The sequence below is a fragment of the Hyperolius riggenbachi genome, chromosome 4 (assembly GCF_040937935.1).
Source record: "Hyperolius riggenbachi isolate aHypRig1 chromosome 4, aHypRig1.pri, whole genome shotgun sequence".
Lineage (NCBI taxonomy): Eukaryota > Metazoa > Chordata > Amphibia > Anura > Hyperoliidae > Hyperolius > Hyperolius riggenbachi.
The window spans coordinates 23871019-23885726 of NC_090649.1; the positions used below are offsets into that span (position 1 = coordinate 23871019).

At 45.9% G+C, this 14708-nt stretch overlaps 2 non-coding genes across 2 annotated transcripts; one reads left to right on the forward strand and one right to left on the reverse strand.

Moving 5' to 3' along the window:
* Positions 1–333: 333 nt before the first annotated feature.
* On the reverse strand, positions 334–405 carry TRNAQ-CUG (transfer RNA glutamine (anticodon CUG)). The gene has a single exon. It is a non-coding gene; the product is annotated as a tRNA-Gln (tRNA).
* A 229-nt stretch (positions 406–634) lies between these two features.
* Positions 635–716, forward strand: TRNAS-AGA (transfer RNA serine (anticodon AGA)). Its single transcript has one exon. It is a non-coding gene; the product is annotated as a tRNA-Ser (tRNA).
* The last annotated feature ends 13992 nt before the right edge of the window (positions 717–14708 follow it).

Here is a 14708-nt window from a genome sequence, read left to right on the forward strand (position 1 = left end):
CTCCCTTTAAAGAACAATGGAAGTGAGAAGACTATGGAGGCTGCCATGTTTATTTCCTTTCAAGCAATACCAGTTGCCTGGCAGCCCTGCTGGTCCTCTGCCTCTAATACTTTTAGCCATAGCCCCTGAACAAGCATGCAGCAGATCAGGTGTTTCTGAAATTATTGTCAGATCTGACAAGACTAGCTGCATGCTTGTTTCTGGTGTAATTCAGACATCATTGCTGCCAGGCAACTGGAATTATTTAAAATGAAATAAACATGGCAGCCTCTATATTCTTCTCACTTCAATTGTCCTATAAGAAACAGTCAAAAGAGACTGGCAAAATAGAACAGGTCCCACCGAGATTTGAACTCGGATCACTGGATTCAGAGTCCAGAGTGCTAACCATTACACCATGGAACCATGTGAATTACTGTAGCATGGCCTCCAGTGTGGCTCACTCATAAGTATGATACAGTGAGAACATGATACAAAAAAAGCATATGAAAATAAATACAAAAACCGATTAAGAATAATTATACAGTACCATTAATAACCTAAAACAATTAAACAGATAGTGAAGTTAGTGAAGTTAAAGGTCAGTTTGAAACTGGGATGGGTGGTGGCTGAATAAAGGCAGCAAAGTATAAGAGTAGTCGTGGCCGAGTGGTTAAGGCGATGGACTAGAAATCCATTGGGGTCACCCCGCGCAGGTTCAAATCCTGCCGACTACGCAGCAAATGTTTTTTAGTTTATGCATATGAATGCAAAAAAAAACAACTAACAAAAAAAATGCACGTCTTTTCCTGACTAATAAGGATAAAACGGTATCAGGCAAATGATAAAGTGCTATCAGGCAAATGCAGCTTCTGGACATATCAGGCACCAGCATAGATTTAAATTGAAAATATCGGCAAAATGGAAAATCAGGCGCCAGGCGACATGCGATAATTATAGTTTTTTGCCGGTTCTTTCTCTGTTTTTAAACTGGCAAAGCCGACGACAAAGGGAAAATTCAGGCATCAGGTGCTGCTCAGTAATTATCATGTTTTGCTGTTTATTTTTCAGTGATCCTGGGCCCCTGTGGGCCCGGGCCCCCACTGTTCATTTCTCCCTTCTGTGCGCTCTGGATCCTCCAACTGCGCCCCTCTCTGTCTGCACTGTCCGCACTGTGTCTGTGGACGAGTTACCTCGACCCTGTTAGTTTGGTCTCTCTCTCTGCGGCATGGCCGTGCACACGGTTACACATTTGATGGAGTCTATATTCCCCCCCTTTTTTTTTTATAACAATTTTTTGCACAGGACATCTGACCCAATATTGAGGTCACTTGTATTGATGTCCTATATAGCATGTTCTGCCCAAATGTTCGCTCCAGTCATTACCAGAATTTTTAGCTTTTTCATACTATAGTTTCATTATAGTTCTGGTTTTCACATTAGTTAATATATCAAGCTGAATGAATAACGAATGTATGTGGTTTGTGTGGTTTCTGCCTATATTCTCCTGTCACGACCAATGACCATCGGTCTACATATAACATCTGCGTGTGACTTCCTTCACACGCTGGAGCTGTTTACTTTGGATCCAGCTCCTCCTCTGTAGCTGATTGGCTGTGGCTCGTTGTTATGGTGAATGATGCGCTCGCTTGCCGCCAGTGACGGCGGCGTGAGCACGTATTTAGGCAGGACACGGAGACCCAGCTAGCCACGCCTCCCTTTGAGAAAGCCGGAAGTGTCTGGCGAAACATGTTAGGGCGTTTGGCGTGATACGGCTCTACGCACTTGCCGCCTTGTCAGGTTCATCCACCGCCTGCTGCCATCCATGCATGACCGCTGTGAGCGGTCCCACAGTCCTGCCTTCACTCGTGGCTGCAGCTCACCAGTTATACAACGGTCCCTGTTCGGATTTCCGCACCATCACCGGTGGACTTGTCTGGACTGCTTTCTGGTTCTCCCCTAGCCGTGAGCTCCGGCGGTGGGTTGAGAAACCCTGAAACACAAGCACTATTCCGGATTGCCGTCGCCCGGAGTGGGTACAGTATACGGGGTCCAATACCCAGCCTGGTCATTTTGATAACAGTTTGGTGCATGACTTTACGCTTTATTTGCTGCTGCAACCTGCTTTGCCTGTGCATCAACTTTGGGAACTGACTGTTTCATCCTGGCTATTGCTTGATTTTTTTGATTTTTTTGCTTTGCAACTAACATCTTACACATTGATACCATCTATACTGCTACAACTGTGTTTATGAGATCATTTGCTGAGCTGGACTTTTTCTGCCTATTACATGCATTGGGATCCCCAAACCACATTAGGTGGTCCAAGCTAGGGCTGTGAGTGCATGGATGTGCGGGTCAGTATGCGTGTGATGTTGTCCTGATGATTGCTGCATGTGTGGGTTTTTATGATGGATTGTTGTGATTTTTGATAATAATAATTAATAAAGCTTTTTTGCATTTTTATAAGTTTGGCTCGTATAGTGAACTTATTACACATGCCTCTCAACCCCCATTTCCCTTGATCTTTACGTTATTTATTTTTCAGTTTATTTGTGGGGGGTGGTGGTTAGGTGTTGGAAAGGGGGTTTGTGCATGGGGGCAGTTAGATTTAGGCATCAGGAAGGGGGATTGTGTAGGGGATGGTTAGGGTTAGGCACCACCAGGGATGGGGGGGTCTTAGGGTTAGGCACCACCTGAGGGGAGCCCTAGGGTTAGGAGTTAGCAGGGGAGATCATAAGGTTAGATACAGCCGGGGAGGGGGTCTGAGGGTTAAGCATCGTCAGGTGTACTTATTATACAACCGCCAGGAGATTTGGGTGCAGGGCAAAGCCAATAAACAGTTTACCCTGCTCTAGTGTTGGGCGAACATCTAGATGTTCGGGTTCGGGCCGAACAGGCCGAACATGGCCGCGATGTTCGGGTGTTCGACCCGAACTCCGAACATAATGGAAGTCAATGGGGACCCGAACTTTCGTGCTTTGTAAAGCCTCCTTACATGCTACATACCCCAAATTTACAGGGTATGTGCACCTTGCGAGTGGGTACAAGAGGGAAAAAAAATTTAGCAAAAAGAGCTTATAGTTTGAGGCGCATGCGCGGCGCGACCGAGATGGCCGCTTGAGAGAGGAGCTCCTGCCCGCACCACCGCAACCCGAGCCGCCATACGCATTCTCTCCGCTCCGGACATGCGGCTCCTAACGGGTCCGCTCACCAGGCTCTTCCTGCAGCTGATGCCACCCAAAGCGCCACCCAAAACCACCGCACAGAGAGGAACGATGGACCGGTATGTCCAGCACGCTACCTCCCAAGATGGCGCCGACAGCCTAGGCCGCGCTGACTCCACTCCTCCTCCTTCACAGGCCAGTATGCCCGCTGACAGCACACCGATCACAGCCTCAATGCTGGAAACGACACTGGAAAGACACTATCGTTCCATGCACGAGTCTCTGCAGCAGCTTATGATATCAGCGCTGCAGGACCTTAAGGCAGAGATCACAGGGCTAGGCAATCGCACGAGCACCCTAGAAGGGAAGGTGGACAGTATAGTGCAGAAACAGGCTGAGCTTGAGGAGGAACAACAGATAATGCTTTCAGACCTCAGTTCACTCCGCTCAGCCCAAGAGGACACGGAAAACAGAGAGAGGCGACAAAACCTAAGAATCAAGGGGGTCTCAATGTCAGTTAAACCTGATCAAATTGTCTCACACCTCACAGAATTCTTCAAATCAGTGGCTCCAGACATCCCTGACGAGCTATGGAGATTAGACAGGGCCCATAGATCCTTAGGCGAACGCTCACCTTCTGCCCAGAGACCAAAGGACATCATTACCAGGCTTCACTACTATGAAGCCAAAGAGGCCGTCCTGCAAGCTCTCCGAAAAGCCCCCTCAGTCACCTTTAAAGGAGATGAGCTACGTTTTTAACGATTTATCTCTAATAACACTGGCAAAGAGAAGAGCTCTCAAACCCGTTACGCAGCTTCTCAGAGACTCCCACATCCCATACAAATGGGGATTCCCTTTCCGCCTCATTGTGATCAGGAATGGAATGACTTTCTCCCTCTCAGACATTGATAACGCACCTCTCTTCCTCAGGCAAATGGGCCTTAAGATGCCCCCGCCCTCACTTAACCCAAACCTCCGCTCACCCACCGCCTCCTCTCCGCCGAGGAAAGTGCGTCATATCGCAGAATGGTCCAAAGCACCAATCAGAAGCCTCACATATCCACAGGGATCGGAAGACATGGAAGCTCTCCCTACCTGAATGCTATTAGCGTCCCATACCGTGATCTGAGACTTAATAATTTTGATATGTCCACTTAAATGGTCATCATAACCAATGCCATCTACTACTCTGATGCTCTCATATACATCAGGTTTGAAAGAATCATACTTCACCACATCTCTCGAAATGACGTAGACTGCTACCATATATACCACTATATATCCATATTGGTTATACGTTTTCCATCTTTTCCTCCTTTTTTTTTTTTTTTTTTTTTTTCCTTTTTATATACATATATGTTTGGATCCCGGGCGTCCTTTAACCATTAAGCTGGACGTGGGCTCCTGAGCGTCCATTTTTGGCGCACCAGCATTCGCCTCCGGAGACTCACCCCTGGGTCGCCCTGGCCTTCTAAAGGCTCGGACCCCTCAGGGGCGACCTCAACCCGACAACTGCTTTTAGTTGTCATCGTTTGTGGCCTCATTTTTCACAGAGGCTCTTATTTTTCTGATTTCACTGAACAATTGTTACTATTATGGTTCAAGTTATACTTTGTTGTATTGTATATGTTGTATTCTTTCCATGCCCCCCCCCCCCCCCCCCCCCAGGATACAGTGTTTGGCTCCTCTCCTACTATGTAACTACTCCAACCACGTAGATTATGGTTAAACTCCTGACATTAAACGTGAAGGGTCTAAACATCCCTCACAAGAGAGCCTCACTTCTCCGAGATCTCAAGAGAATGCATATAGATATTGCTATGCTTCAAGAGACTCGATTATGCATGCATGACTCAGTGCGATTAGGGGACAGACTCTACTCTGGGGTATATGTAGCCTCTGGACCGTCTACCCGGGCAGGTGTCGCAATCTTACACAAAAAAACCCTCCCTTTGCTAGTACACAAGACTATACAGGACCCCAAAGGGCGTTACCTAATTTTGACAGGAATGCTAGCAGGCAAACCTATTACTCTAGCCAATGTCTATGCCCCCAACTCCCAACAGACCTCTTTCCTCTCTTCCTTCCTAACAAAACTTCATAAAATCTCCACAGGCACCCTCCTCTTAGGAGGTGATTTTAACTTGGCCTTCTCCTCCTCCATGGATCGTAGCCCCCCTACGTCACCATCCTCAGCATCCACACACGATCGCAACTCCCGACAATTCAGAATCTTAATGAGAAAATATAAACTGGTAGATCTTTGGAGGATCAATAACCCTACCTCAACAGAATATACGTTCTACTCCCCCCCTCATGCCTCCCACTCAAGGCTGGACTACTTTTTCTCCAACGCCGCTCTAATACCCTCAATTAAAGACTCTAGTATCCACCCGGTGGCCTGGTCTGACCACCACAGCGTAACTCTTGAATTAGACTGGCTCCATAAAACCCATAAACCCCTCTATTGGAGACTGAACGAGACGCTACTCCAAGATAAAAATCTGGTATCTGAACTTACTAAAGAGTTACAATCATTTTTCCACACAAACTCTGACTCAGTCTCCTCTTACGGCATCCTATGGGAGTCACACAAGGCCTTTGTTAGGGGCCTCTTTATAGCAGAAGGGTCCAGAAGGAAAAAACTATCCTCTCAAAAACTACTATCCCTTCATACTGCCCTAGCTAAGGCCCAAAATCTATACAAACTAGACCCAACACAACACCACTACACTCAACTTCAACAGTTAAAACAAAATATCCGCTCATTACAAACCACCCAAATTGAGAAAAGTCTGCGCTGGACTAAACAGCTTTTTTATGAACGAGGAAATAAGCCCCACACAATCCTAGCTAGAAAACTAAACCCTAAAAATTCTCAACAATACATATACGCCATGAAAGACTCAGACGGACATACACATTACAACCCCCAAAAGATCGCTCAAATCTTCACAAACTATTACGAACAACTCTATAATTTACCGGACCATGACAAAGATCCTACCTTTCTCTCTGCAGTCGACTCATTCTTAACACCCTTAAATCTCCCTCAACTAACGGACCCCCAACGGGACACACTCAACTCCCCTATAACTACTCTAGAACTGGCTGAAGTATTAAAATCATTTCCTTCCTCAAAATCTCCGGGACCGGACGGGCTGCCCTACTCCTATTATAAAAAGTTCCAACACATCTTACTTCCCCATTTAGCGACCCTTGCTTCTAAAATAATGGATGGACACACACCCCCTCATACCATGCTATCCTCTCTCCTTACAGTAATTCCTAAGGAGGGAAAAGATCCCCAACTACCTCAAAGCTACAGGCCAATCTCCCTCTTAAACTCCGACCTAAAAATAATAACCAAAGCCCTCGCCAACCGCTTAAACCCTATACTCACATCCCTAATTAATAATGATCAAGTAGGCTTCATATTGGGGCGTCAAGCTGGTGACAACACCAGGAAGGCAATAGACCTCATTTCACTTATGAATAGAGACAATAAACCCTCCCTCCTTTTAAGCCTAGATGCCGAAAAGGCTTTCGACCGCCTATCTTGGTCCTTTCTCTTCAAGGTGCTTCGACATCAAGGCTTCACTGGTCCATTCATTACTCTCCTCGAATTTCTCTATTCCTCTCCTACCTCCACAGTTAAACTTCCCTCAGCTCCTACTCGCCCATTTAACATAAATAACGGAACTAGACAAGGCTGCCCATTGTCTCCCCTGCTTTTCGCCATCAGTATAGAACCCCTTGCTAGTGCAATAAGACTCAACAAAGATATCCTAGGTATAAAACATGGAGGTCATGAACACAAAATCTCACTCTTCGCTGATGACATCTTACTCACTCTCATTAGCCCCTTAACATCCCTCCCTGCCCTTCACTCAACAATCTCCTCTTATGAAGCCATTTCAGGATTTAAACTAAATAAAGATAAAACTGAAGCCTTACCAATCAAAATTCCTTCAAGTATGCTTTCGGTCCTAAAATCCCACTTCACCTATAACTGGAGATCCCAAACCCTAAAATACCTAGGGATCAACCTTACCACCTCATACTCAACCATCTATAAGCAAAACTTTCCCTCCCTTATACAGAAAATTCTCCAAGATCTCCACAAATGGACGGCGTATAAAATCTCCTGGATAGGGAGAATATATTCACTAAAAATGAATATACTGCCCCGCATACTGTACCTATTTGAGACTCTACCGGTCCGGGTCCCTTCCATTCAGCTGGCTAAACTACAATCAGCATTCTTAAAGTTTGTTTGGAATCATAAACGCCCAAGAGTTTCCAAGTCTGTTCTTCTCTCTCCTAGAGAACAGGGAGGACTGGGTCTCCCACATTTAAAACACTACTATCAAGCTGCGCATTTGAGACAGCTGAAGGAATGGTCTGACCTAAGAGTCTTTTCTAAATGGGCTATAATAGAGGCCATGGAGGTCTCCCCACTTTCTCTAGCCTCCTACATATGGACCTTTAACCCCCCTAAACTGCCCCATAAGAACTTCCTCCCCACTATACAATTTACACTCAGTATATGGAAAAATACTGCACGGAAAGCCGGCCTGATCTCACACCCATCCCCACTGTATCCTATCTTAGGGAACCCTTTGTTTCCCCCAGGCACTGTCCCCTCCTTTATAGCCAGATGGTACCTCTCAGGATACTATAATTTAAATAACTGGACAGACCCTACCTCTGGCAAACTTATCACACTCTCCTTGTTAAGAGAAAAAATGCATCTCCCCCCATCAAGACTCATGGAAGCGAACCAAATCTCCCACTTCCTTAACAGTCATGTCAGGGGGGCCCCCCCAATACCCTCCCCTACCACCTTTGAAAGAATCTGCCTTCAGAAGGGACATCAAAAAGGCTTAATTTCCCAGATATACTCTCTTTTACAATCAAACTCAGGAACCTTAAAGGCTTCCCACCTCTACATGAAGAAATGGGAAAATGCTTTATCAATTAATATAAGTAACTCGGACTGGGAAGATATCTGGGAAAATGCCAAACACTCATCTATCTGCACTCAAATCAAAGAAAATATATATAAAATCCTATTCAGGTGGTATCTGACCCCTGAAGTCCTCGCAAATATCTACCCTCACACACCCAACACCTGCTGGAGGGGCTGCTCTCACAAAGGATCTCTTGAACACATCTTCTGGTCCTGCCCAGTAATCATTCCTTTATGGGAAGAGGTCAGCCATCTGATACTGTCGGTCACAGGCACTCCAATCCCATTAGACCCAACGATCTTACTCCTAGGCAAACCTATCCCTGGAACTCCCAAACCTCTTATGCGCCTGATCACTCACATCCTAACTGCAACGAGACTTTCCATAGCCTCAGCTTGGAAAAACATAGCTCCTCCTAATATCTTAGAAGTTAAACTAAAAATTAACTGGATTATGACAATGGAACAGATGACAGCCACCCTGAGGGACACTGAACCTCAATATCATAAAATATGGGGCCCATGGATCCTATACTCACCAGATTATATGCCTCCTTGAACTCACATCAGTTCCTGATGACTAGCTCTTCCCCTACACCGGAACCTTAGACCCCTTGCGTTTTTCAGGAACACCTTTCCTAGCTTTCTACACGTTGGGATGAGGTTGCCAAACACTGTACCCTGTTGAAACCCCCCTTCCTGCCTATCCCTTCCCACCCACTCCCCTTCCCGACCCTACCCTTCCCTCTCCCTTCTCTTTTCCCTTAAGCATACCCATACTACACCCCCCCGCCTCTAATGGCTTTACTCTCTCTAGCCATATTATAGGACTTAAACCAAGGACTTGCTCCTACGAACATGGCACTACATCTGTGCTCATCATAGCAGAACCTCCGGACAACTCTTATATAAACCATCTATATTCTCACCTCTGAAACTAAAAGCAAAGACTTTCTCCAATTAAGCTAAGAGACTTACTCATACTTAGATTTATCTCTGCACAAAAGCTTGTTAGAAACTGAGATCCTGGTCTGACTGAAAAAGTCTCTACTTTTTGATATTTCTATGTGATCTGATTGATATCTCCAATGTTGTGTTCTGCAAAGTTTATTGTACCCATGCCTTTATTTTTCAATAAAAACTAGAGTTACAAAAAAAAAAAGAGCTTATAGTTTTTGAGAAAATCGATTTTAAAGTTTCAAAGGGAAAACTGTCTTTTAAATGCGGGAAATGTCTGTTTTCTTTGCACAGGTAACATGCTTTTTGTCGGCATGCAGTCATAAATGTAATACATATAAGAGGTTCCAGGAAAAGGGACCGGTAACGCTAACCCAGCAGCAGCACACGTGATGGAACAGGAGGAGGGTGGCGCAGGAGGAGAAGGCCACGCTTTGAGACACAACAACCCAGGCCTTGCATGAGGACAAGAAGCGTGCGGATAGCAATTTGCATTTTGTCGCCATGCAGTCATAAATGTAATACAGATGAGAGGTTCAATAAACAGGGACCGGAAACGCTAACCCATCACAGATGTTCATTGTTCATGTTACTTGGTTGGGGTCCGGGGGTGTTGCGTAGTCGTTTCCAATCCAGGATTGATTCATTTTAATTTGAGTCAGACGGTCTGCATTTTCTGTGGAGAGGCGGATACGCCGCCGATCTGTGACGATGCCTCCGGCAGCACTGAAACAGCATTCCGACATAACGCTGGCTGCCGGGCAAGCCAGCACCTCTATTGCGTACATTGCCAGTTTGTGCCAGGTGTCTAGCTTCGATACCCAATAGTTGAAGGGTGCAGATGGATTGTTCAACACAGCTACGCCATCTGACATGTAGTCCTTGACCATCTTCTCCAGGCGATCGGTGTTGAAGGTGGATCTGCACGCTTGCTGTTCTGTGTGCTGCTGCATGGGTGTCAGAAAATTTTCCCACTCCAAGGACACTGCCGATACCATTCCCTTTTGGGCACTAGCTGCGGCTTGTGTTGTTTGCTGCCCTCCTGGTCGTCCTGGGTTTGCGGAAGTCAGTCTGTCGGCGTACAACTGGCTAGAGTTCCCCCTAAGGGTCCCTACAATGCTAGAAAATTTGGTACTGCTGAGCCATTGCCCTTTGAAAAGATGTGAGATTTTGGAAAGTGAAATAGGGAGGCAATGAAATCCTATGGGGGATTTTACCAATTTTGGACCCCTGTAACTCTGGTTTGCAGAGATGTAGGGACCCCATCTTTGGAATCCAAGTCTAACAATATGTCTTCTACCTGCATGAGACATTTCGTGAGATTCAGACTTTGCTAATGGCCATTGCTGCGATTTATGTACGTCACCATCACTACCATTGAAATAGCCCAAATAAACAGGTTTTTGTGACCCTAGGCTATGACCTCTTTGGCCTAGGGGCCCGAAACTCACCAGTCATGTTCCCCCTAAGGGTCCCTACAATGCTAGAAAATTTGCCACTACTGAGTAATTGCCCTTTGAAAAGATGTGAGATTTTGGAACTGTAAATAGGAGGCCCAATGAAAGCCTATGGGTGATTTTACCAAATTTGGAGCCCTGTAACTCTGGTTTGCAGAGATGTAGGGAACCCATCTTTGGAGCCCAAGTCTAGAGACATTTCGTGAGATTCAGACGTTGCTAACGGCCATTGCTGCGATTTATGTACGTCAGACTCGCCACCATTGAAATTGCCCAAATAAACAGGTTTTGTGACCCTAGGCTATGACCTCTTCGGCCTAGGACTGCATTGAACGCGACCCACGCATTGTGCGCATTCTGGACAACACCAATTACTGGGTTTATACCCTTCTGGATCCACGGTACAAACACAATGTTCCAAAACTGCTTGAAGAAAGAGCCAGACAGGTCAAAATGGAAGAATACCAGCAGGCCCTTGTGGAGACTTTAGAGAGGAGATTGACATCCTCCCCCTCCTCTAGCCAGTTGTACGCCGACAGACTGACTTCCGCAAACCCAGGACGACCAGGAGGGCAGCAAACAACACAAGCCGCAGCTAGTGCCCAAAAGGGAATGGTATCGGCAGTGTCCTTGGAGTGGGAAAATTTTCTGACACCCATGCAGCAGCACACAGAACTGCAAGCGTGCAGATCCACCTCCAACACCGATCGCCTGGAGAAGATGGTCAAGGACTACATGTCAGATGGTGTAGCTGTGTTGAACAATCCATCTGCACCCTTCAACTATTGGGTATCGAAGCTAGACACCTGGCACAAACTGGCAATGTACGCAATAGAGGTGCTGGCTTGCCCGGCAGCCAGCGTTATGTCGGAACGCTGTTTCAGTGCTGCCGGAGGCATCGTCACAGATCGGCGACGTATCCGCCTCTCCACAGAAAATGCAGACCGTCTGACTCAAATTAAAATGAATCAATCCTGGATTGGAAACGACTACGCAACACTCCCGGACCCCAACCAAGTAACATGAACAATGAACATCTGTGATGGGTTAGCGTTTCCGGTCCCTGTTTATTGAACCTCTCATCTGTATTACATTTATGACTGCATGGCGACAAAATGCAAATTGCTATCCGCACGCTTCTTGTCCTCATGCAAGGCCTGGGTTGTTGTGTCTCAAAGCGTGGCCTTCTCCTCCTGCGCCACCCTCCTCCTGTTCCATCACGTGTGCTGCTGCTGGGTTAGCGTTACCGGTCCCTTTTCCTGGAACCTCTTATATGTATTACATTTATGACTGCATGCCGACAAAAAGCATGTTACCTGTGCAAAGAAAACAGACATTTCCCGCATTTAAAAGACAGTTTTCCCTTTGAAACTTTAAAATCGATTTTCTCAAAAACTATAAGCTCTTTTTGCTAAAAATTTTTTTCCTCTTGTACCCACTCCCAAGGTGCACATACCCTGTAAATTTGGGGTATGTAGCATATAAGGAGGCTTTACAAAGCACGAAAGTTTGGGTCCCCATTGACTTCCATTATGTTCGGAGTTCGGCCATGTTCGGCCCGAACCCGAACATCTAGATGTTCGCCCAACACTACACGTGACCCGTTCGGCCAATCACAGCGCTAGCCGAACGTTCGGGTAACGTTCGGCCATGCGCTCTTAGTTCGGCCATATGGCCGAACAGTTTGGCCGAACACCATCAGGTGTTCGGCCGAACCCGAACATCACCCGAACAGGGTGATGTTCTGCAGAACCCGAACAGTGGCGAACACTGTTCGCCCAACACTACCCTGCTCCTGCACAAATCCCAGTGGTGTTAATTACTATTCCCTCTCCAGGCTGCCATGGATAGTGGGGGAAAGATGTAATTCAGCTTCCAGCTATTGCTGGTGGCCGAATTACAGTGTTTTTGTAGTAACTTGTGCTTTGTCTTTTGCAGGCACTCAAATTACTCACAAAGCACCGCTGTTTATTTTATAGCTGTAATTCTTATTATGGCCTATGTTGGGGCTGGCTGCGCCCAAATCTCCTGCACTGTTTTTACAGCCCTCCAGGGGGTTTAGGGTTAGGCATTGGTAGTGGATGGTTCTGTGTTAGAGTAGGGTTAGGTTTAGCTATAGTAAAATATTGGTAACAATTACTGATATTTTACTAACAAAAAATATCACTTTAAGTAATAAAGTGTAAGGCTTGGTGGTGTATTCTCCACAGTCAGCATGCAACGCATGAGCTGACGTGGAGGAGGTACACACACTAGCACAAGGAAACAGGCTATCCCTAGTATAGTGGAGGGGAGGACTGACTCCAAAAGGAGATTGTGGCGCACAGAGCCGGTGCAGATCCGACAGCCACAAACAATACTTTTGCGATAACGTCTCAGCGCAAGGTAGCGCTGAGCGCATAAACCAGAACTGAGGAGATCAGGACAGGTAGACAGAATGAACGCTTGCTAGCTAGCCGCTACTTAGTGACAGCAAGCGTCCACAACAAGACAGACTGGAATGAGGCAGCCAATGCGTTTGCAGAGATGGCGTGCCTCACAAAGACAGGACAGGATAGTCAGGAAATAGCAGGATCAAGATAGATGAACATAACACAGATAAATATACAAATAGTATGATTTCCTAGCGTATTACAATTACAGCTATCAATGAAACTATTTGTAACGTCTGACTAACATATGTATATATCGGCAATGAACCGATATATGACATAAGCAGGAACACTGACTTAGACTGGAGCAATACAGGGAACAGGACTCAGAAGGATTCGCTATCTCTTCGCAGAGATGAACGCAATCCACAAATGGTAACAGAACAGGATTCAGAAGGATTCGTTATCTCTTTGCAGAGATGAACGCAATCCACAAACGGTAACAGAACAGGATTCAGAAGGATTCGTTATCTCTTCGCAGAGATGAACGCAATCCACAAACAGAACCAGGAGCAGGGTAACTACCTCAGCACGGGTGATCACGGTACGCGCAACCTACCAAAACGTGCTGGAAAGCTGACTAACTGCACCCAGGATATAAACAGTTCGTGTACGTATACATCAGCGACACTGATGTATCAACGTAACACGAATACAAGGAAAATAATAAACGTGCTGGTATGCATATATATTGGCAATGAACCAATATATGATGCAAAGACCAGCAAAGTATCTTTAGAACAAGAAACACGATCGGGGGCTGAAGCGACAGCAAGACAGGCTTAAACTGAAGCTATGAAAACCCGAGGAGTCCTGCAGGAAGCAGATCTTTATACTGAGGTCATCCAATGGGAGCAGACATGCAGATTCCCACACAGGTGAATGATAATCAGTCACAAGCTGACAGCAGGGAAAGGCAGACAAAGCTATGCAGCTTGCCTGGAAAGAGATCAGAACTGCCTGAGCTGCAGCACTACTACTTCCAGCAATACCTGCTGCAGCAGCGATCATGACAAAGTATCTGTAAATTTACAGATATTCTACTGTCGGCATTGTTCCTGCCCCCGATTTTCATGGTACCTGATATTCACTAATTTTAGGCCAAGCATGTTGATCAGACATACTGCAAGATGTTGGGCCTCAGTACGGTGTCCACCGGCAAACTGTTTGGGCCATCTCTACCTACAGCCCATACCTGGTTAAGAAGGATTGCAAAATAACTTTATCCTATTTGACACAAGGATCAGAGACTAAGAAAGATATTCCCTGAAACCTCTCCTCCTGTCATACCGACAGCCACCGAATCTTAAATAGATTTTTTTAAAGAGTTTTTGAATAAGACACAACAGAATGGAACATTCTCCTATCGACACAAAAGGTGTAAGACCTACAAATACATCCATTCCACAGACAGGATAGCAATACCAGGTACACAACAGGAATACAAAGTACAAGGCACCTTTTCCTGTGAGTCTTCTAATGTGTTGCAAAATCTCTATCTGTCAAGGACAAGACAAATAATAGGGTTTTAGTACAAAAATGTTCAAATGGTCATTACATCTGCTTCTTTCTCAGCTTAAAGGGATACCAGCAGGTTTAAAAATCACCATTTGTACTTACTTGAGGCTTCCTCCAGCCCACTGTAGGCTGCAAGATCCCCAGCATCCTCCTGGCTCCTCTCCCGATCCTGCTGGTGGCTCTGGTAATTGGCGACTTCCCCACCATGCACTAATCACCATCACGT